Source organism: Chelonoidis abingdonii, chromosome 18 (genome assembly GCF_003597395.2).
Source record: "Chelonoidis abingdonii isolate Lonesome George chromosome 18, CheloAbing_2.0, whole genome shotgun sequence".
In the NCBI taxonomy this organism is placed as follows: Eukaryota; Metazoa; Chordata; order Testudines; family Testudinidae; genus Chelonoidis; species Chelonoidis abingdonii.
The window spans coordinates 1,849,489-1,873,411 of NC_133786.1; the positions used below are offsets into that span (position 1 = coordinate 1,849,489).

At 45.5% G+C, this 23,923-nt stretch overlaps 1 protein-coding gene across 2 annotated transcripts in view; it reads right to left on the bottom strand.

Annotated features, from left to right (window-relative positions):
• The window catches only part of PKNOX2 (PBX/knotted 1 homeobox 2), a 640,658-nt gene that overhangs the window by 375,370 nt on the left and 241,365 nt on the right, over positions 1 to 23,923 (bottom strand). For both annotated transcript variants that reach the window (XM_075073480.1, XM_032767003.2), the window contains exon 3: positions 6,666 to 6,770. The gene's annotated coding sequence lies outside the window, so the exon portion shown is untranslated. The remainder of the gene's footprint in view (positions 1 to 6,665; positions 6,771 to 23,923) is intronic.

A 23,923-nucleotide genomic window follows, 5' to 3' on the forward strand; every position in this document is an offset into this window, starting at 1 on the left:
GTATCGTGCCGCACCCGGTTTTAGGATGCTCAGGCAAGGTATTTCCAGCAAAGGTAGGAGGTGTTTAGTACCATTATACAAGGCAACTGGTGAAGGACCTCATCTCGAATTACTGTGTGCAGTTTCTGGTCTCCCATGTTTAAGAAGGATGGAATTTCAAAACTGGAACAGGATACAGAGGAGGGCTAGTATGGATGATCGAGGAATGGAAAACCTATTTATGAAGAAGATTCAAGAGCTGGCTGTCTAGCCTAGCAAAGAAGGTTGAGGGGGGATATGACTTGCTCTTTATATAATATATCAGAGGGTAAATATTAGGGAGGGAGAGGAATTATTTAAGTTAGTACCAATGTGGACCAAGAACAAATGGATCTAAAACTGGACACTAGGGAACTTTTAAACTTGAACTAGATGGAGTTTCTACATCATTTTAGAGGAGTGAAATTCTTGGAACAGCCTTCCAAGGGGAGTTAGATGGGGGCAAAGACATATCTGCTTTAAGGGACTAGCTTGATAGTTTATGGATGGGGATGCGTATTGATGGGATAGCCTAATTTTGGCTATAATTTTGGCAACTGATCTTTGGTTATCAGCAGGTAATGTATGCTCATGGTTCTTGATGCGGATGTAGATGAGGTGGGTCTGAGTTACTACAGAGAATTCTTTCCTGAGTGCTGGCTGGTGAGTCTTGCCCAACTATGCTCAGGGTTTAACTGTCACCATATTTGAGGCGGTCGGGAAGGAATTTTCCTCCAGGGCAGAATTGCAGAGGCCCTGGAGTTTTTTTTGCCTGTCCTTCTTGCGCATTGGGGCACAGGTCACTTGCTGGAAGGATTCTCTGCTACTCCACCACCTTTGCCTTTATTTCTGTCTTTCCTAAACAGCACATAGCCTTCAATACCTGTACTCCAGTCATGACTACTTTTCCACCATGTTTCTGTTATCCCTATAATATCCAGTTTCACTTTCTGCACCAGTAGCTCTAGTTCCTCATGGGGTTAATTGAGAACAGCATACTTTGTATTTTGCATATGCCTTCTTCAGCATATGTTTGCTTGGGGGTGTGTGTGTGTGCAGGAATAAGGTCTAGAAGACCTGCATGTTACCAGTTTGTTTGATATATTAAACACTAATCATCTGCTTAGAATTTGTAACTAGCAAGTGAGCAGTAATAGAGCCTTGCAATATTCTGCTGACATGTTTGAAGATTAAGGCTACTTCGTTAAAGATGCATCTGTTGTAATTTAGAACCTAGTAAGAGGCAAACAAATCTCCTTTGGAATTGGCTCTTTCTCCATTTCCAAGCACTTCCCCTGGCCACTATAGAGGATACACCAGGCACCCCGTCAGCAAAGTTTTTGATCTACTCTCTCTTTGAGCACTTCTGAGAGCTCTGTGCCCTGCACTACTTCTTGGTTTTAGTTGCTTAATTTAAAACAGCTTGATTTTCCTTGTAAAATCCCAAAATTCCAAACAAAACGTGTTTTAAAAAATGGAAGATGCAGTGAGACTTCCAAAAATGTCATGCACATCTTTAGCACATGGGCTACCTGGTCCAGATAATCAAAGATATTTAGGTACCTAACTCTCATGGGAATTAGGTGCTTAAATATCTTTGAGGATCTAGGCCTCTGTGCCTACAGGACCTAGGCACCAAACCAACTGATTACAGCATCACTGATTTGCTATTAAATTAACATTCACACAATAAATGGTAACAGAAGCTGTTTAGTCAACTGCTCCCATTTCAAACCCTCTCTATTTCCATGTTTACAGGGAAGTTAGAAGTCTGAATCAGCAGCCATATTTACAGCTTTTTACATCCTATCAGAAAAAAACCTACCAATTTTAAGAGCCAGATTATATCACTACTGTACAAACCTTCAACTAATCAGGGAGTCACAAATATTTTGAAAGCCTGTAATTATATTTTATGTTTAATATATTTTCTTTTTCATTATCTCCAAAAAATAAACCATAAAATGTGTGTGTAGGGGATACAGATTTGACCTATACTCACAATAGCAAGGGAATTCCAAGCAAAGAATCTGTGAATTGCCAGGTCCTGAGAAAGGTGCATGAAATTGTGCACAAGCCATGCAGCTCTTCCCGACGGCAAGCACAATGACACAATTAGTGGTGGAACATCAACTCGGACATTCAGCCTAAACCCTGAATTGCTTGGTTGTTTGGTTTCAGGCAGGGTCCCAATTTCATTTCACTAGTTTTCTGGAGTTCAAGAAAACATAATTTCCTAGTTCACCTCTGCTCTGAAAAATGTATCTTCTCCCCACTCTTATCCCGTGTTCTCTAAACACAGCACTGATTAAAAACACAAATGTTCAAGCCTCTGGGTTTCTAAAATGAGCTGAAATGTTTCTAACTAATCTGAAGTTTTCAGTGACATTGTGAAGATTCTGTCTTCAGATTCAGAAGATTCTGTCCACAAAAGGAAAATTTCTGGCTGTTGCTAAGCGTGCTGTGCTGGAGCCATCACTCACTGCCGCTGAGGAGGGAGGTATCTGATGGTGGCTATTGGGCTAATCATATCTGCATTGTAATTTTTTCTCCAGTTTCTGCTAGAGTTCTCATCATAAGGCCTTATTCAACAAAGTTCTTAGAGAATGTACCAAACTTTAAGCATATGAGGCAGCCCCAATGACTTCAGGCATGTGCTTAAAGTTAGCCACATGCCCTGATCGCCTGCTGTCTCAGGGCTCTGGTTTCTCTCTTGGTGAGTCTTAGGTAATTCCCTAGGGCTAGATTGTGACCTGGCTTGAACACCCACAGAGGGGAACGGGGCATGCAAAAGTCACAAGTTGTGCACCTGCTGGCCCCCACTCCAGAGCAGGTAGGTGGGGAGTGATGGGGAATGGGTGGAGTCTTGGCTCCATCCCTTACAGTGTGCTGGCCAATACCACGGAGCTGGTGCAGGAGGGCTCATAATTGGCTGCAGATCTAGGTCATTGCTACCACCCAAGTGGGGGTGGGGGAAATTGTGCCTCAGAGCCTCTCTAGGTTACAGGACTTCCAGGGACTACTCTAGGGCAATGCAGCATACAATCTCTGCCCCCGTTCAGGGCACTGTCCAAAGGAACAATCAAATCCTTGGGCCAGATGGGACCAAGGAAGAAAGACATCATCCCAAGAAATCTAGCCAGCAGGGTCAACTGGAACATTGTAGCCAATCTCCTATGAATGGAACTGGAAAAGAATCTTCAAGTATGGGGGGTTCCTCTCTGGGGATTAGCCCTGTCTCCTGAGCCATTTAGTTCCAACAAAGAAGGGGTTAATTGACTACCTGACATAATTTTATAAACACAAAGTAAAATACACATGATGTCACCTTTCCTCGGGTTAAAATCATGAATTTGTAGAAAAAAAAATAGAAACCGTCACTTACATCTTACCAAAGAGCCAGATTTGATTACAATTCACCTACACCATTGTGAAATCTGGCATAGCACGGTAACACAAAATGTCATTGCCCTTAGTCCTGACATCGTTTGGTGGAGGCTATGATTCATAGTTACCAAGGCCACAAGGGACCATTGTGATCTTCTAGTCTGACGTCCTGCATAACACAGGGCAGAGAACTGCCCCCAACATAATTCCAACAGCACATCTGGAAGGCCTAACTTCTGATTAGGTCTCATAGAGAGGGGCCTGCAGAATATAATCCTCTCATAACTTTATGTGGTTTATTAGAAGAAATTTTTAAAACATTACTGAGGCAAGAAGGTTCTGTTAAAAGAGAGGGATACAGAAGCCTTTGGACTTTGCTCTGGATCAAGGTAAGTTTTATATTTGATTAAAAGAACAGAAGAAGTTTTTCTCCCAAGATGCTCAGACCCTAATATTTCCTAGTTAACAAGAGAGAGGCCAGAGAGATGGCAGAGGTTCATGTTTTAAGAAAAAAAAAATGTGCACAGTTTGGAGCCACAGCAGTTTTGTTTCTTCTAACTGTGGGGTTATATTAAGACAAAGGTTTTATAGGTTGTATCAGGCCCATCCCTAGTCATTTTAGTGCCCTATGCAGCCGCCCTGTGGGGGGCTATGTGAAGCCCCAGACCTCTGTGGGGGAGGGGGCGCTGGCTTGGGGGGCAGGGGGAACCGCCCCCCAGCATGAGCCGGCAGACAGAGTTGGGGCCAGGTCACTCCACTTCCTGCTGCCCGGTGAGTCCAGGGCAGACCCGACTCCACACTCACGGGGCAGCAGGAAGTGGAGCGACTTAGCCTGCTCTGCTCTGCTCCCCTTGCTCCCAGCCTTGGGGCTGGGGGGCAAAGGGGAACCGCCCCCCAGCACTCACTGGCGGTGTGGCTGCGAGCCAGGGGAGCGAAGCAGACTGGGGCTGGATTGCTCCACTTACTGCCGCCAGTGGGGCGGGGCAGGGGCAGGGGCAGGAAGAGGCGGGGTGGGGCAGAGCAGGGGCAGGGGCTTTGGGGAAGGGATGGAGTGGGGGGGGCTGGTGTGGAGCAAGGGCGGAGGTCATGGGGAAGAGGAGGAGTAGGGGCTGGAGCAGCACGCAGCTCTGTAGGGCACCAGAAAATCTGGGGCTCCACATTACCTGGTGCCCTGCACAGCTATGTACTTTGCATATGGGTAGGGATGCCCCTGGGTAGTATGACACTGCACTCCATATTCTTCACCGTGATATTATTATGATATGATTATGGCATAATTATGATGCATTTTGTACTAGACAAGTCATGTAAGGTGTCATTGGAAAAGTTATGATTTGCTGAATATGATTATCCTATTTGTATGCATTTATCATTTTGACTCTAGCCTTCCAAGTACAACAATGAAGAAGCCACACAGTGCTGATGGCCCATCAGCAAAGACAATGAACCCTGGAAGAAATTCACCTTCCTGTGAACGTTCCAGACAGCCTGTAAGTAATGGCTGCTATGACTCAGTAAGGTATGCAAGGGCATATGACCAGGCCACATGACTCTGGACTCCTTTTTGGGATGTCTGTATTTTTCCACAAACTGGTCTGGCAACCAAGTTTTGAAACAAAGGGTTCCCACCATATGCTGAAGCTATATAAGGCCAGGAGTGTCATCATCTCTAGTTCTTCACTCCCCACAGAAGAAAACTCCTGGAAGCATCTAAGGAACAACAGACTGAACCGGGCGCAGTGCTGGACCCAGGCTAAAGGGATTTCTAGCCTATGTATGAAAAGTTTGGGGATTCCAAACTGCAAAGCAAGTGCAGTTTCCACCTTAAGAATCTGCAGCCTGCTTGCACCATCACTCAGGTGAAAAACTACTAATGCATATTCAATCTAGTATGTTAAGCTTAGTTTGCGTTTTTCTTTATTTGCTAGGTAATCTGCTTTGATCTGTTTGCTATCCATTATAATCACTGAAATCTATCTTTTGTTGTTAATAAACCTGTTTTATGTTTTAATTAAAACTCAGTGTGCCTTTAAGTGAAGTGTCAGGGGAAAAATCTCAGCTTGGTTTAACACAGGCTTGTTGCATTTCCCCTCCACATTGAGGGGGAGGCGAACTGAATAAAACATTCATATTGGTTGAGGTTTGGACCACAGCAGGACAGTACAGCTGTGGGGTCCTAAGCTGGGAAGCTGGTGGTTATTTTGGCTGTAGCCTATTGTTGGTTTATGCATTGGCTGGTCAGACAGCATGTAACTGCAGCTGAGTGTGCCCCTGCCTGTGTGAATGCAGGTGGACGTGCAGGACCGGGAGTGATCTGCAGCTTGTCACAGCAGCACAGTGTGAGAGGGAGCCCAGACTGCTGGGTTAGAGGGCTCAGTGGTACCCTAATCCCAGGTGCACCCCAGGGGGAAGCCATCACAGGTCGCACTCAGGATGAAGCAAGTTGCTTTCAGATAACTTTGTGGTTTCTTCAGTGCCTCCAGAGCATCCTGAGTTGGACACCAGTTTGAATCCTGTTCCTGCAAACACTCACATGGGCAACTTTCTGCATGTGGGCAGTCCCACTGGAGTGGTTACGAGTCCAGGGCCTTAGACGGCACAGAGAATTCTGATAGCACTGATTTCAGGCACATTTCATCTGATTGTTTTCTATATTCTTAGGGTTTGTGTTTTTTAACAACTGGCAATTTTTGACTCAGATCACACCCTATTGCTCTTGTAACTTGGCAGTAATAATGGGTATACTTTGGGTCATTTTCTTTATAACCTTTTTTAGTTTTTAAAATACAGTTGACCTTTTGGAGAAAGGTCTGATTTAAAAACTTATAAACAAAAATGTTTAAAAAACAGGCATATTTTCCATAGGTAGCAGTAAAAGTTGTGCTTATGGCATCCTTTCAGGCTCCACCATTGGAAGCTGAGACAATTAAAAGTTTGGATTTTTTCCCAAAACACACACTTTGTGTACTTGTTTTAAACAAACATCAGGAACCAAGCACTCATGAGAAGCCCTGTTATAATATGATGGATTAACACTATTTTGCTAAGTCAATATCTGGCTGCTGGGGTTATTTTATTACAATGATATTAAAAAATATAACTATATTGCCAGTGTCCCTATCAAAACTTCAGTAAGGTCACTCCTGGTCTATTTCATGTATAAAGCACCTGCTTTGTTAATTTATTTGTGCCACTTATTGAAATGATTCTGATTTGTTTTGTTCATTTGCTTGAAGCTATAGAAGTATGATGGGTCTTACTGTTTGGAGTGCGCTCTGGGAGCTGCCAGTCCTTTGAACCTCTCCCCTTTGCTCTTCCTCTGCCAGTAAAACAAAACCTCCTTCTTTCAGTCAGAGCCAAAGCACCTGAAAAGAGAAAGATAAACTATCAACTGGAGAAAGAGCATTTCCCCCATTAGAAATTCATTTCTATACAAGTGAAAGCAGCAGGAACAAAAACAAATCTGCAGGTCCCGCCAACAGATCTACTCTTCATAAGCATCATTGAGATCTTTTATGATCCAGACTAACAGCAAGAACAGAAAACATTTGGAAAACCATGAAAATATTGCTCTCTGGCATGGTATGCTTCCAGTCTATAAAAAAACAGGCAAATAAAAGGGACAATGTCAGACCAAATTTGGCCTCGAATTTAGGAATATTTTTTAAAAATTCTAGAGAAAACAGTTTAACACCCCCCTCCCAAACAAACAAAACCATAAATAGTTCCCTGCAGTGTTTGGAACACAGACATTGGAGTGCTGTGGTAGAGCATGAAATACCCTCCGTGAAACCGGCCAATTACTAGGAACAAAAATGAAACCGCTCATCATGTTTCATGGCCCAAGCCAAGAGAAATATGGAAAATAATACACAGCACGAAGAGTAACTCCTAAATGAGATTTAAAAAATTCTTTGTTGTATTATTCTGTGATGTTATTAGCCCAATTGCTAAACACACCTAAAGATAAATAAAAGCCTCCAACATCACTTCTTTAAAATCAGCTGAGTGAATTTTTCCAGGGGGACTAACTGGGAGAATGCCTTCAGCAATATCGCCAGGACCACCCTACTCTTCACTCTCTCTCCCATGGGTTATAGATGCATGGGGACAGATTTTCAGGTACTTGAAGGCTGCTATCAAATCCTGCCTCACTCTTCTCTTCTGCAGACTAAATAACCTCAGTTCCCTCAGCCTCTCCTCATAAAGCATGTGCCCCAGCCTCTTAATCCTTTTCATTGCCTTCCACTGGATTCTCTCCAATTTGTCCACATCCTTTCTGTGGTGGGAGGCCAACAACTGGAGGCAATACTCGAGATGTGGCCTCACCAGTGCTGAGTAGAGGGGAATAATCATTTCCCTTGATCTGCTGGCAATGTTCCTATTAATGCAGCCCAATATGCCGTTGGTCTTCTTGGCAAGAAGGGCACACTGCTGACTCATATCCAGCTTCTCGTCCACTGTAATCCCCAGGTCCTTTTCTGCAGATCTGCCACCTAGCCAGTAGGTGATGCATCTGAACTCTCTCCAGTAGGTATTACACCCCTGGAGTATCACCATTAGGTGATATTGCTGGCTTGTGGCACCCAGCCAACCCCTGACAGGACGGCACTCACCTAGGAGGTAGGACAGCCAGGCTCCAGTCCCTCTGCTCTAATGGCTCCTTACTTAGCCAACGTGAAACAGCTTCAACAGGAGAAGCTGAGAGAGGCCTCCCACTTCAGAATATTCCATTGCCCAGTGGTAAGAGGATTCACCTGACAAGTGGTAGATCCTCAGTCAAACCCTTACTCATCAGCAGGTGGCTTGAACTGGCAGTTGCCCACATCCTGCCTGAATAGCATGACCACCTAAGAGTTATGATGTAAGAGTCCAGAACAAGGCAGCAGCTGAGCAGGGCTTTTGTGAATACTAGTGGTACCTTAAGTAGCAGATAGGCTCTGTGACAAAATCTACTGCTGTGTTCACACCCTACACACCATTGCAATAATTTTTTTGGATGGTATCATTTGAAAACTCATAATTTTCTGGTTCATATTGTCCTGATTAAAATATGTGTGGCAATATTGTATGTGAAGTTACAGTAGAACCTCAGAGTTATGAACACTTTGGAAATGGAGGATGTTTGTAACTCTGAAATGTTGGTAAATCTGAACAAAACATTATGGTTGTCCTTTCATAGAATCATAGAAAATAAGGGTTGGAAGGGACCTCAGGAGGTCATGTAGGAGCAGGACCAACTTGAGACCATTACTCCCTGTTTTGTCATCTGGTACCACTGAGAACAGCCGAGCTCCATCCTCTTTGGAACCCCACTTCAGGTAGTTGAAAGCTGCTATCAAATCCCCCCTCATTCTTCTCTTCTGCAGACTAAATAATCCCAGTTCCCTCAGCCTCTCCTCATAAATCATGTGTTCCAGCCCTCTAAGCATTTTGTTGCCCTCTGCTGGACTCTTTCCAATTTTTCCACATCCTTCTTGTGTGGGGCCCAAAACTGGACACGGTACTGCAGATGAGGCCTCACCAAGGCTGAATAGAGGGGAATGATCACGTCCCTGGATCTGCTGGCAATGCTCCTACTTATACAGCCCAAAATGCCGTTAGCCTTCTTGTCAACAGGGGCACATTGTTGACTCATATCCAGCTTCTTCTCCACTGTAACTCCTAGGTCCTTTTCTGCAGAACTGCTGCCTAGCCACTCACTAGTTTGTATCAGTGCATGTGATTCTTCCATCCTGAGTGCAGAACTCTGAACTTGTCCTTGTTGAACTTCATCAGATTCCTTTTGGCCCAATCCTCTAATTTGTCTAGGTCCCTCTATATCCTATCCCTACCCTCCAGCGTATCTACCACTCCTCCCAGTTTAGAGTTATCTGCAAACTTGCTGAGGGTGCAATCCATGCCATCCTCCAGATCATTAATGAAGATATTGAACAAAACTTGCCCCAGGACTGACCCTTGGGGCACTCTGCTTGATACCAGCTGCCAGCTAGACATGGAACCATTGATAACTACCCGTTGACCCCGATGATCTAGCCAGCTTTCTATCCACCTTATAGTCCATTCACCCAATCTATACTTCTTTAACTTTCAAAAGTTTACAACTGAATATTGACTTAATACAGCTTTGAGACTTTACTATGCAGAAGAAAAAGTCCATTTTTAACCATCTTAATTTAAATGAAACAAGCATAGAAACAGTTTCCTTACCTTGTCAAATCTGTTTTTTAATCTTTCCCTTTATTTTTAGCATTTTTCATTTAACACAGCACTGTCCTGTATTTCCTTTTGTTTATCTCTGCTGCTGCCTGGTTGTGTACTTCTGGTTCCAAATGAGGTGTGTGGTTTACCAGTCAGTGTGTTCGTAAAACTATAAAAACGAGGGACAAGCACTCCAAGAAATCCCTCTCCCCCTTCCCATTGCATTCACTGCACTTGTAGAGGTAAAGAAAGCAGCCATTGGACTCTGGGAGAGTTCAGACTCAGTGCTGAAAGGATGTGATGAGAAAACTTTGCTTTGAATCTAATGTAGTTTGTTAAAATTAGGTACCAGTAAGTGGTTTATCTTTATTTTTCTTGTAACCATTTCTGACTTTTATGCCTCGTTACTTGGACTCACTTAAAACCTCTTTGTTGTTAATAAACTTGTTTTACTGTTTCATCTAATTCAGTGTGTTCAAGTTGAAGTGAGTGGATAACTCCATTTGGGGTAACAAGTTGTGTGCATATTATTCCCTTAAAGGAACAATAGACTCAATATGTTTGTATAATCCAGGAGAGGGCTGAGCAGTACAGGCCATCATTTCTGGGGAAAAGTTTGGGACTGGGAGTCTGTTGGACTCTTTAAGGTTGGCAAGAACTAAAGTGCGGCTGGTTGGGTGGCTGGCTGGCTGGCTGCAGCACACAGACGTGGCTGAGATGACTTACACACTGGAGGCAGTTTGTGAGCAGTCCAGGTTGGAGGATACAGCAGAAAGGCACTGTAAATAGCATCCCAGGGCAGGGATGACACAGTTCGTTGGTCTGGATTTCACCCTGGTATGTCACAAGTGACTAATTCCTTTGTGAATCTAGCACTGGAGCACTTTCTGGAAGAGATGCTTTAGCCAGACACAAGACATTGGGCTCAGTACAGGGTGAAAGTTAATGGCCTGTGATATACAGAAGGTCAGACTAGCATATCTAATGCTCCCTTTTGGCTCTACACTCTGTAAATCTCTATGGCACGTTGGCTTTTTAGCACAGCAGCCAGTCTTTGCAAGCTTCACTCAGAACACAGCAGCCACATCCATGAATGGTTTGGAAATGGTTGGAGCAAGGTAAAGGAGTGATGGGTGAGGATGCACCCTGAAGTAAATATACTGCTGTGGCCACTGACACTGCCAATACCATCCATATCCTCAAACTATTCAGCCATTTTGCCCCCGATTATTAGGACTCCAGGCCACCAGGTATTACAAAATGGGTTCTGATGAAATCCTGGGCCACAGGGGGCGACAAAGCAGGTTGGTCATGCCATGTTCTAAGCATCCTCAGGTCATCTGTATTGTTTCGATGCCTGACATTTCTATGGCAACCTATGCAAATGGAGAGCTAATGGCTCCAGGCCATTGATGAATAAAAACTGCACAAAAGAATCTATAATTAAAGGGGGAAAGTGGGGAAATGTCTCAGTCCTAAACAAGCCTACCCTCATTACAGCTCTGAGTTCCACAGACACTGCTGCCAAAAGGGGAGAAACTAGTTGCAAGTTGAGAAGCGGAGAGGTGCAGTGGTACTGACTCTGTAGCAGACAAATCTTTTCGCTCCTCACTTTCATGCTTGGCAGATATAAGCAATTTCTGTTCTAATTTCTGCTCTGCTGTATTGCAAATTTTCAGCTGCTTCAGGAAGCTTCACCCATTGGTGAAAAGGCAAAAAACAGTTATTTGCAGGAGGGACCACTGTGACTATCTCGTCTGACCTACTGCTTAACACAGGTCAGAGACCTGCATCCAGTGATTCCTGCAGTGGAGCAAATTATTCCTGACTGCCCTGAAAAGATACTGTTAAGCCCAACGCTTGTTGCTGAAGAAGAGCAGGTCTTTTAGAAAGAGACTTCCACACTGCGTAGTAACTATAGCGGGGGACGCAGATGAAAAATATTTCCATAAAATTTCACATAAGAATATTTTTCAGGTTCTGAAACTTCCATGTGTCTGTGACATGCAATAAAATGGCTCTTTTCACATCAAAAATATAGACAATTCCAGTTTTCTTCATTCAGATTTCAAAATGTGCTCACGCTCACTGCCATAGTTTACACTGTTCTGGTCACCACTTTACTAAATTATAATAAAACTTATGTAGTGTATCATTGGAAAAGTCGTAATCTCTTGACCATCATTGTCCTATTGAAATGTACATGTCAGCATTGTACACGAGGTTATGAGAGTTTGCTGGGGGGCGGGGCGGGGGGGGTTGTTGTTCACGAGCATAGCAATGTAGCAGACAGCCTGGGCTGGAGAGTTAAAGGTGGCACAGTGGTTCCACGATCCAGATTGCACCCCAGGGGATGTCACACTTAGCCAGATTGGCGCACTTTTTCTCTACAAAAAAATCACAAAACCTAACAAGCATTTAGGTAAAATGGGCCCATTTTCAAAAAATTTTCCTTTGATTGTGAATATTTGTTATCCCTGTAATAAATATGTCTGTATACAACCTGTCCTGTAATAACCTTTACAATACATTTATTCTGTTCTCATGTTTATTATTTTAATTTATTTTATTTGGTGACCTGGATTCTATCCCTGGATAGCTCACCATGGAAAATAAGTCTAATAGTCACTTCAGATCTCCTCTAGACTCACTCACCCACCCACCCACACAAACACACACACACTAAGGTTTGTTCAGGAGAGGAAATGCAAAGGCCCTGCAAGTCAGCACTGCACGGTGTGACTGCTGTGAATGCAGGGAACAATGTGATACAGCCAAAACTACACTACAAATGTACATTGGAAAGCACGTGGCTCAGGGGTGTGAGAAATCCACACCCCTCAGCGATGCAGTTATACCAACCTAGCCTACCAACCATTCCCAGTCCTGGCATAGACAGCGCCAGATCGATGGGGGAGCTTCTCCCATCAACACAGCTACCGCCTCTCGCAGAGGTGGACTACTAGGCCAACGGGCGAAGCTCTCCCATCAGCGTAGTACCGTCTTCACTAAAGTGCTGCAGCTGAGCCGCCTCAGCTTTTTCACCGTAGACCTGCCCACGGACTCCAGGCTTTTAGCAGAACATGCCTGCCTCGGAATTTCTCCCTGCCTTTATTAAAGTCCACATTATTCAGTCCTTCTTGGGCCTGTGCAGACACTGGAGGATCAAGACCTTTATGGTTTTAACTCCATGCTGGTGAATCTGTGCGTAAAATCATTGTTCTCTACTGGCTGGAGTATGAGGCCTGAGGAAATGTAGGGCATATGTCTCCCTAGCGTGGGTGGCCTATTTCTATTGCATGAAGGAGTGTTTCTTTTGCTCCAGAGGATTGGGCGAGGCCTATGCTTTGAGTTTGGTCTCTACCAGGCACAAGTGGAGGGATTGGTCTCGACACGCTTGGACAGTGCAGTGCTGGGTAGAGTGTAAAAACCTGAATAGGGAGGTTAAGGATGTTTCTACACTGCAATCTGAAGTGTGACTACAACATGTGTAAGCATACCTGAGCTAGCTCGAGTTAGCCCATTAAAGATAGCAGTGGTGGTGGCACAGGCTAACTACCTGAGTGCAAGCCCATTATGCAGCCTGTGCTGCTGCATTTCACTGCTGGTTTTAGTGAATTAGCTTGAAGGAAGCTAGTGCGGGTGTGTCTACACAAGCTGCAGTCATACCGCTGCTTGAAGTGTCAAGAGAAAGGGAGAGACCGTGGTACTTTTCTCATGTTCAGTGGAATCATTTCATGAGTCCTGGGGCAGCCTGGAGTGTTTCAGCCAAGTCAGCCTTGAGGTGTTTTGGCAGTGCTAGAAAGAAGTTTGACCAGCACCCATCTGCACTGTCCCAGGAGCTGTCTAGCTAGCGCTGTCAGCTCCTTGCGCTAGTTAGTGAGCATTACGCTCACTCCCAATGGAAGCTCAGGCTGCTCCTCCTGTCAGCTGACACCTTATAAAGAGCAACTCTGCTAAACTGCTGCAAGTGCCTCCTCCAGCTCTGCTCCAGCACAGACTCAGGGAGCTGCATGAAGGGATTCATCAAGAGCCTCCTTGCTTCGCAGTCCTTTCTTTTCTGGTCCAGCTAGAATGAACATTGCCCTACCTTTGTTTTCAAGTGTTTGTATTTGATAAGTTGGGCTGAAATCCAGCACACTCCTGGGGCTGGGGATTCATTATATTCCAGTTCTGAAAATGACAAATAAAAGAGAGGGCTGATGTAGCCATGAACTCCCCTCTCACATCTCTGCTTGCTGGGCTTCGGTTTAGCACCTCTTTTTGTCACTGTGCTAGTTAATTACAATCTTTATTTAGGTGTGAATGTGTTTTGACACTCAGACTGAGATGGTGTTAACTAGGAAGGACCTGTTCACATCAAAAAGCAGTTTACCCTATATTCCCAGCCCTGCCCGTCCAAGAACCATGAGACTGACCCTTCTCCCCACAAATAATGAGTCTGAGGTAAACATCATGAGCTATTTAAAAAAAAAAATCACAGGGAGAGTCACTGCTTTGAGTGCGCGTGTGTTTGCATGTGCTTGCATGCATACAAATATGTGTGTGGCTTCATCCGTCAGGAAATTCAGCCGAAATGTGCACACACTGTGGAACACGTGACTGGTGACACTTGCCCAGACTGCCCCAGGCCATGCCAAGCATTCGCTCCGACACACTCCACTTCTTCCTCATGGACACTGTCCCCAGCTCCCCCATCCCTGGATCTGCCCCAGCCCCCCTCCACTGGACACTGTCCCCAGCTCCCCCACCCCTGGACCTGGCCCCAGCTCTCCTCTACTGGACATGGTCTCCAGCTCCGCCACCCCTGGATCTGCCCCAGCACCCCTCCACTGGACACTGTCCCCAGCTCCCCCACCCCTGGACCTGTCCCCAGCTCTCCTCCACTGGACAAGTTCTCCAGCTACCCCACCCTTGGACCTGCCCCTGCACCCCTCAACCCTGGACACTGTCCACAGCTCCCCTCACACCTGCTCTACCTCTGGGCACTGTCCCCAGCTCCCCCACTCCTGGACCTGACCCCAGCTCCCCCACCCTTGGACCTGGCCCCAGCTCGTCCTTCACCATTGCTTTCCCTCTGGGCATTGTCCCTGGATGTCTTTCTTGGCCCCTCCCTTCCTTCCCTGGAAAGCGGCCTGTATCCAGTTCTCTCCCTTCCTCAAATATACCCAGCTCCCTGTTCTGCCCCAGCCAGCTCTTTCCCTCCATGACATTGCCTCTCTGTCTCTCCTACTCACCCTTCCCCCTTCTGTCAGCAGCATCTGGCGAGATCCCAAGTAGCTATTAGAATTGTGAATTGCAGGACCTTGTGAAATCTGGTGGCAGTCAGCAACCCTGGGTCTGGCCCCACTGCCCTGTCACGTTCCACAGCCTGGGTTCGTTTCAGGACAAGCAGGGGATGGCAATAGCTCCTCCCAAGAAGAGCTGTTGGTATCCTCAGCTTCATCCTCTACCCTTGGGTGGGGTTCAAGGGAGTTTGAAAGCTGCCATTGCCCTTCTCCTCAGTCTTGCATTTCCATTCATTAGGAGTGATCATGTGTTACTGGAATGGTACTCTTCTCTGCCATGCATACAGTATGCTGCCACGCCATGATGAATGAAGACAATAAGGCTAGAATGACGGGCCCTATCAGGCCATTCCTACTGACACCTTCAATACACCATAATTTGGGCTGCGAGGGGTCTCAACTGGTTCAGCTACTGCACTTTATTGTGTATGGTCATTTCTGTGGCAATCACCATCATCCATCCATTAAGCCTTCACCAAGCCAATGCAGTAGCTATTATTGTTCCCACTTTCCAGGTATGGAAACTGACACGCAGAGGAGAAGTGATTTGCTCAAGGTTCCATAAAAAGAGGACCAACATCACTTGATTCCAAGTCCTATGCTTTATCTCCTGGACCTAGTTCCCATCCGTCCCCTCCTATGGCATCATGATAAATGGAGAATACTACATGGAAGCATCTGTTGATAAAAGTGAGTGTTTACCCAGTTGTGGTCAATTCCTGGCAGATCTGAGGGTAATAAAGTAACTTCTCTAATTGTTTGAGTCTGGCCCATCTAAACCATTGAAGGAACAGATTTAATTCAGAGCAGAATTATAAGAACCTGATACGATTTATTAACCACTGGAGCAACTTACCCCAGGTGATGGTGAATTCTCCATTACTGGCAATTTTTAAAGCAAGATTTGACATTTTTCTAAGAGATCTTGGGAATTATTCTGGGGAAATTCTCTAGTCTGTGTTATACAGGAAATCAGGCTAGAGGATAATAATGGTTCTTTCTGGCCTTGGAATCGCTAAACATTTTAAATTTGAAATGTTTTAACTCTTTTACTTGGGGCATATCTACACTAGAAACATAAGTCAATCTAGGTTAAGTCGATTTACAACCACAACAATAATTACAGCAGTGGTTCATGCCCACATTACCCTCCTTCTGTTGGTGGTGCACGTTCTTACTTGGAGCCCTTCCACCACCTTAGGAGGGCAGCATGGGGGGCTGAGAGCCTGCGCACTCACCTCCACATGCAGCTCCTTGCCAGAACCCGAGCAGCACCACTGGGCTCTTGGCTTCCAGCTCCCTGCCACACCTAGGCTCCCAGCTACGAGCTCCACACTGGGAATCCAGGCAGCTCCCAGGAGCCTCTGGGCAGCCATCATGCTGTGACTGCCTGGATCTCTGCTGCCAGCCAGGCTGCATCCTAGGCTCCCCACTTCACGCAGGGAGCCTGGCTGCAGCAGGGAGTGGGAAGCCGAGAGCCTGGGGAGGCAGATGGGATCCCAATGGCAGGGAGCAGGGAATGGGGAGCCTCTGTGCAGTACCAGGGCTCTCTGTGGGAAGCCTATGGGCAGCAATGCGGATGCCAGCAGGGAGCTGGGCAGCAGCTGGGCTGGAAGCCAGGAGCAGGGGGCCAGGGTGGGCACAGCCTGACTGGGAGCAGGGAGAGAGCCCCCACCCACCACATGACAGCTCGACTTTCCTGTCAATTTCAGGCCTTCAGCATGGAGCTGTGAAATTGACAAGAAAGACAGTCAGCAGCCTATGAAAGTAATGCAGTGTCTACCAAGACACACTGCGTGACCCTCACTACGCCAACGTAAATCCTACGCCTCCTGCTGTAGTATGGTACTTACATTGGTGGGAGTAAGGCTGTAGTGTGGACACTGACATAATTAAATCAACGAAAGCTGCCTGACATCAACCTAACTGTGTAGTGTAGACCAAGCCAAAAGATACCGGGGGAGGGGAGAAAAGGTCAAAAGGATTTTTAATTAAGTTGGTTTTAAACGGGTTGATGTTGGACAGTTTCAGGATCATGTTAACACCTTTAACTCTTTGGGCATCTGTCCTACTGTGCACTCTACCCCTCCAATCTTCATCTTAGGCCTCGTTTACAGGGGGTGGGGGAGGAATCGATCTAAGCTATGCAACTTCAGCTAGGTGAATAATGTAGCTGAAGATGACGTACTTAGATCTACTTACCATGGTGTCTTCACTGCAGTAGGTCAACTGCTGACGCTCCCCCGTCGACTCCGCCTGCACTTCTCGCTTCGGTGGAGTACCGGAGTCAACAGGAGAGCGCTCAGCAGTCAATTTATCACGTCTAGTGAAGATAAACTAGACATGAGTAGGATTCTGTGGCCTGCTTTGTGCGGGAGGTCAGACTAGATGATAATATTGGTCCCTGCTGACCCTAAAGTCTGAGTCTATGTTTCTAACCCCCGCTGGATCGATCAGTCCCGAGCTAAGTGTAGACATATCCTTAGACTCTTCCCAATGGCTTCCCATCTACATGGGATGTTCCCCTCTTCCTCACCTTCTGAGTCACTTCCTCTCCTGAAAATGCATTCCTTTTTTTGTTAGCATGTGCTTGTCTATTGCAGTAAAGGATTTTGTGATACCATCCATTAAAGATGTTGCATTGTTCTGCAGTGCATTGTACTAGCATTTGGAACTTAAAATTCTCTCTGTAATCTAAACAATTGGGGATTAATAAAACACATACTAGAAACAGAAAAGAGGTTCACAGATGACACTGCAGTCGTTTTCTTCAGGCTGTGGAAATAATTAGATTTGCCCCCATAATTAACAATCTACCTCGTTCTTATTATTTTCCCGACAGCCTGAAGAAAGCTTCCAGGCTGAAATACAGCCTCTCGCCTCATCTTCTATCCCCAGTAGCTATTCCTCTGAGCACAAGCATAACAATTTATATGACAGAAAGAGAGGAAGCAAACCTAAAATGAGACAGAAAATGAGGAAACTGTGGCCAATATGAAACTACCATAACATACAGCACAGTGCTATTAGTCATCATAGCTGCCACAATACAGCAAAGCAAGCAACAGCTCCGACAAATCCACCCTGCAATAAGCAGGCACCGCTCCCATGGACTCAGTAGTTGTTGTGCTCTCTTACACCAATGTTTAATTTGGTCCCGGAAGAGCTTTGCTTCTTTAGAACTGTGTCACAGATGGGACATTATCTACCACCTTTAATCAAATGTAAAATCTTATCTTCGGCAGAGATTAAGATCAGCCAGCTCCACCTACAGCCAACTGACCCAGAGGCTAAAAAATGGTCAGTGGAGCTGATGTCATCTGCACTCCCTGAACACCTCATTAACAGCAAGGCTGACTGTACTAGAGCTCCATGGGCGGGAAGAGTCTGCAAACTGGGGGGGACGGACAAGGTGGGAAGAGAGGGAAAATGAATCCACTAACAAATGAGCTTCAGCTCAGACCATCCCAGGCCTGCTCTGCATTACACACGAATGCTTGAGAGCGGACATAGTTAAGAATCACACAACTCACACCAATGTAGTGACTTCCCACTTGTGTGAAAAACAACAAGGTAGCAAGTCAGATAGGCACGAAATGGAATGGATCTAAGGGTATGGCTACACTTGAAACTTCAAAGCACTGCCACAGCAGCGCTTTGAAGTGCGAGTGTGGTCGCAGCGCCAGCGCTGGGAGAGAGCTCTCCCAGCGCTGCACATACTCCACATCCTCATGGGGTTTAGCTTGCAGTGCTGGGAGCCACGCTCCCAGCACTGCGGCACTGTTTACACTGGCGCTTTGCAGCGCTGTATCTTGCAGTGCTCAGAGGGGTGTTTTTTTTCACACCGCTGAGCTAGAAAGTTGCAGAGCTGTAAAACGCCAGTGTAGCCAAGGCCTAAGAGGTGGGTGCAATGGAGATGGTGCCAGGACATGACTTCCATTTAAAAAGGAAAGGCAGCAAAGGGCAGCTCCCAGAAAGACAAATCCCAAGTTTCTTCTGGGTGACTGCAGTCCTGGGCTGGATTCCTGCCACTCCAGGCTTCAGAGTCCAATTACTAATCACCACTTTGTTTTCAGGGGCCTTTATTAAGATGTGTAAACAAGGTTATAAATGTGATTAAGCCAGAGTTTCAAATTTTTGACTGGTGAAAATTGGTGCAGCTCTGTTGAAATCAATAGAGCTTCACCCGTGAACATCAACAGACAATATGCCCCTAAGAGAAAGAAACTTAAACAAAAGTCAGAACATTCTGGTATGTCTAGCAAATAGAATCATAGAAGATTAGGGTTGGAAGACACCTCAGGAGGTCATCTAGTCCAACCCCCTGCTCAGAGCAGGACCAACTCCAACTAAATCATCCAGCCAGGGCTTTGTCAAGCCGGGTCTTAAAAACCTCTAAGGATGGAGATTCCACCACCTCCCTAGGTAACCCATTCCAGTGCTTCACCACCCTCCTAGTGAAATAGTGTTTCCTAATATCCAACCTAGACCTCCCCCACTGCAACTTGAGACGATTGCTCCTTGTTCTGTCATCTGCCATCACTGAGAACAGCCTAGCTCCATCCTCTTTGGAACCCCCTTTTGGGTAGTTGAAGGCTGCTATCGAATCCCCCCTCACTCTTCTCTTCTGCAGACTAAACAATCCCACTTCCCTCAGCCTCTGCTCATAAGTCATGTGCTCCAGCTCCCTAATCATTTTTTTTTGCCCTCCACTGGACTCTTTCCAAATTGTCCACATCTCTTCTGTAGTGGGGGGACCAAAACTGGACACAGTACTCCAGATGTGGCCTCACCAGTGTCGAATAGAGGGAAATAATCACTTTCGTCGATCTGCTGGTAATGCTCCTACTAATACAGGCCAATATGCTGCTGGCCTTCCTGGCAACGAAGGCACACTGCTGACTCATATCCAGCTTCTCGTACACCGTAATCCCCAGGTCCTTTTCTGCAGAACTGCTGCTGAGCCCGTCGCTCCCCAGCCTGTAGCAGTGCGTGGGATTCTTCTGTCCTAAATGCAGGACTCTATACCTGTCCTTGTTGTCCTGCATGTTTGGACTGAAGTATTAGGGAAACTCCATTTGGAATAACAAAATTTGTACACATAATTTTCTGTTAATAAGCCATAGAACATGGGTTAGAAGGGATCACAAGGGCCATGTAGTCTAACCCCCCTGCCAAGCTGCAGATGGCTATCCAACCTCCTTTTGAAAACCTCCAATGAAGGAGATTCCACTACCTCCTTAGGCAGTCTGTTCCATTGTCCTCTTCTTATAGTTTGGAAGTTTTTCCTGAGATTTAATCTAAACCTGCTTTGATGTAGTTTGAACCCATTGTCTCTTGTCCTGCCTGCTGTTGCAAAAGAGAACATCTTTTCTCCATCTTTTTCAGCCTTCCAAGTATTTGAACACGGCTATCATGTCCCCTGTTAATCTCCTCTTTTCCAAACTAACTATACCCAGTTCCTTTAGCCTTTGCTTATGTGACTTACATTCCATTCCTTTGATCATCTTTGTTGTTTGGCTCTGGATCCTTTCCAGTTTCTCTACATCCTTTCTATTCAGCAGTAACCAAAATTAGACACAGTACTCCAGCTCAGGCCTAACCAGCACCAAGAAGAGTGGTACTATCACCTCCCATGACATGCACGCTATATCTCTGTTAATGAAACCTAAACTTACATTTGCTTTTCTTGCAGCAGCGTCGCATTGCTGACTCATGTTGAGATTGTGATCCACCACAGCTCCCAGATCCTTCTCAGCAGTGCTGCTGCCAAGCCAGTTATTCCCCATTCTGTATTTGTGCATTTGGTTTCTTTTCCCTGAGTGTAGCATCTTTCATTTGTCTATGTTGAATTTTATTCTTTTGTCTAATTTATCAAGATCCCTCTTAATTTTAGCTCTATTCTCCAAAGTATTGGCAACACTTCTCCCCTAGCATTGTGTCATCTGCAAATTTGATCAGTATACTCTCTATATTTAGATCCAGGTCATTAATAAAGTTGTTAAACAACACCAGACCCAGAAAGATGCCTACGGAACCCCACTTGAGACCTCCCTCCAATCTGACATCATTCCATTAACAGTTACTCTTTCTTTGTGTTTTTTCAACCAATTATATACCCTCTTAATGATAGTTCTGTCAAGCCCACATTTCTCCAGTTTATCAGAATGTCATGTGGGACTGTGTCAAAAGCCTTGCTGAAGGACAGGTATATTATGTTCATCCCATTCTCCCATTCTCCAAACCAATTACCCTGTCAAAGAAGGAAATCAAATTGGTTTGGCAGGATTTGTTCTTAGTAAATCTATGTTGGCTGCTACTGATCACCCCTTCATCCTTCAGGTATTCGCAAACTGAATGTTTTATACATTGCTCTAGAAGCTTCCCAGATATCAAGGTCAGGCTGACTGGTCTATAGTTCCCCGGCTTCTCCCTTTCACTTATTTAAAGAGGGGCACTACGTTAGCCCTTCTCCAGTCTTTCGGGACTTCTCTTGTCATCCAGGAGTTTGTAAATATTATTGTCAGTGGTTCTAAGATTTCTTCAGCTAATTCCATCAGTATCTTCGGGTGAAAAGCATTAGGCCCTGCTGATTTGAATTCATTCAAATTGGTCAGAAGATCTCTGACATGTTCTTTACTTATCCTGATCTGCATTTCTTTCCCTTTATTGTCTATGGTAACTTCGTTAGTCCTCCGGTCACGTTATTTTTTATGAGAAGACTGAAGCAAAGTAGGCATTGAGCAGCATTGCCTTCCTATCATCTTCTGTTACCAGACTTTATATGATGGACTTTATATGATCTTATCCAGGAGGGTTCTGCGCGGTACAAGATGCACATTTCTGGGGAAAAGTCTGGGACTGGGAGTTTGCTGGTGTTGCCCTGCAGTGTAATTCATGAGCGGATGGCTAGAGCACTCATACACTATAACTGAGAGATATTTACATGGTGGAGGCTGGGTGGGAGCAGACCAGGAGTGGTTGCTCTCACAGCAAAGCGGTGTAAAGGGCACCCCAAGTTGGAGAATTGAGGCAACACAGCTGTTTAACAGTCCAGATTGTACCCTGGGAAATGTCACATCCTCCCATCACCCCGGAGACCCCCTTACCAATTGATCCTCTCCCAATGAAATCAGGTAGATACCAAAAAGCCACAATTACAGAGCCATTGGCTATTATCTTTGAAAACTCGTGGCCATCGGGGAAGGTCCCATACCATTGGAAAAAGGCAAATATAGTGCCCATATTTAAAAAAAGGAAGAAAGAGAACCTGGGGAACTACAGATCAGTCAGCCTCACTTCAGTCCCCAGCAAAATCATGGAGCAGGTACTCAAGGAATCCATTCTGAAGCACTTGGAAGAGAAGAAGGTGAGGACGAACAGTCAACATGGATTCACCAAGGGCAAGTCATGCCTGACCAACCTGATAACTGGCTCTGTGGATATGCGGAAAGTGGTGGATGTGATATATCTTGACTTTAGCAAAGCTTTTGATACGGTCTCCCACAGTAATCTTACCAGCAAGTTAAAAAAGTATGGATTAGATGAATGGACTATAAGGTGGACAGAAAGCTGGCTAGATTGTTGGGCTTAACGGGTAGTGGTCAACAGCTCGATGTCTAGTTGGCAGCCGGTATCAAGCGGAGTGTCCCAGGGTTGGTCCTGGGGCTGATTTTGTTCAACATCTTTATGAATTATCTGGAATGATGGGATTAATTGCACCCTCAGCAAGTTCACAGATGACACTAAGATGTGGGGAGAGGTGGATACACTGAAGGGTAGGGATAGGGTTCAGAGTGACCTAGACAAATTGAAGGATTGGGCCAAAAGAAATCTGAAAAGGTTCAACAAGAACAAGTACAGAGTCCTACACTTAGGAAGGAAGAATCCCATGAACAGCTACAGGCTGGGGACTGACTGGCTACGCAACAGTTCTGCAGAAGAGGACCTGGAGATTACAGTGGATGAGAAGCTGGATATGAGTCAGCAGTGTGCCTTCGTTGCCAGGAAGGCCAGAAGCATATTGGGCTGTATTAGGTAGGAGCATTGCCAGCAGATTGACGAAAGTGATTATTTCCCTCTATTCAATACTGCTGAGGCCACACCTGGAGTACTGTGTCCAGGTTTGGTCCCCCCACTACAGAAGGGATGTGGACAATTTGGAGAGAGTCCAGTGGGGGCCAATGAAAATGATTAGGGGGCTGGGGCACATGACTTATGAGGAGAAGCTGAGGGAGCTGGAGTTATTTAGTCTGCAGAAGAGAAGAGTGAGGGAGGATTTGATAGCAGCCTTCAACTACCTGAAGGGGGATTCCATAGAGGATGGAGCTAGGCTGCTCTCAGTGGTGGCAGATGACAGAACAAGCAATGGTCTCAAGTTACAGTGGGGCAGATTTAGGTTAGATATTAGGAAACACTATTTCACTAGGAGGGTGGTGAAGTGCTGGAATGAGTTACCTAGGGAGGTGTTGGAATCTCCATCCTGAGAGGTTTTTAAGGCCTGGCTTGACAGAGCCTTGGTTGGAATAATTTAGTTGGTGTTAGTCCTGCTTTGAGCAGGGGATTGGACTAGATGACTTCCTGAGGTCCCTTCCAACCCTAATCTTCTATGATTCTATGATCCAAAGAGCTAATGCAATCATTGGATGCATTAGCAGGGGAATCTCAAGTATGTGTAGAGAGTTATTTTACCTCTGTATTTGGCACTGGTGCGACTGCTGCTGGAATTCTGTATCCAGTTTTGTAGTCCACAATTCAAGAAGGATGGTGATAAATTGGAGAGGGTTCAGAGAAGAGCCCCAAGAATGATTAAAGGATTAGAAAACATGCCTTAGGCCAGGTCTTCACTACAGACCTACATTGGTATAACTATATTGCTCAGTAAAAGCAGCAGAGAATCCTGTGGCACCTTATAGACTAACAGACGTTTTGGAGCGTGAGCTTTCGTGTCGTCGACGTCTGACGAAGTGGGTATTCACCCACGAAAGCTCATGCTCCAAAACATCTGTTAGTCTATAAAGTGCCACAGG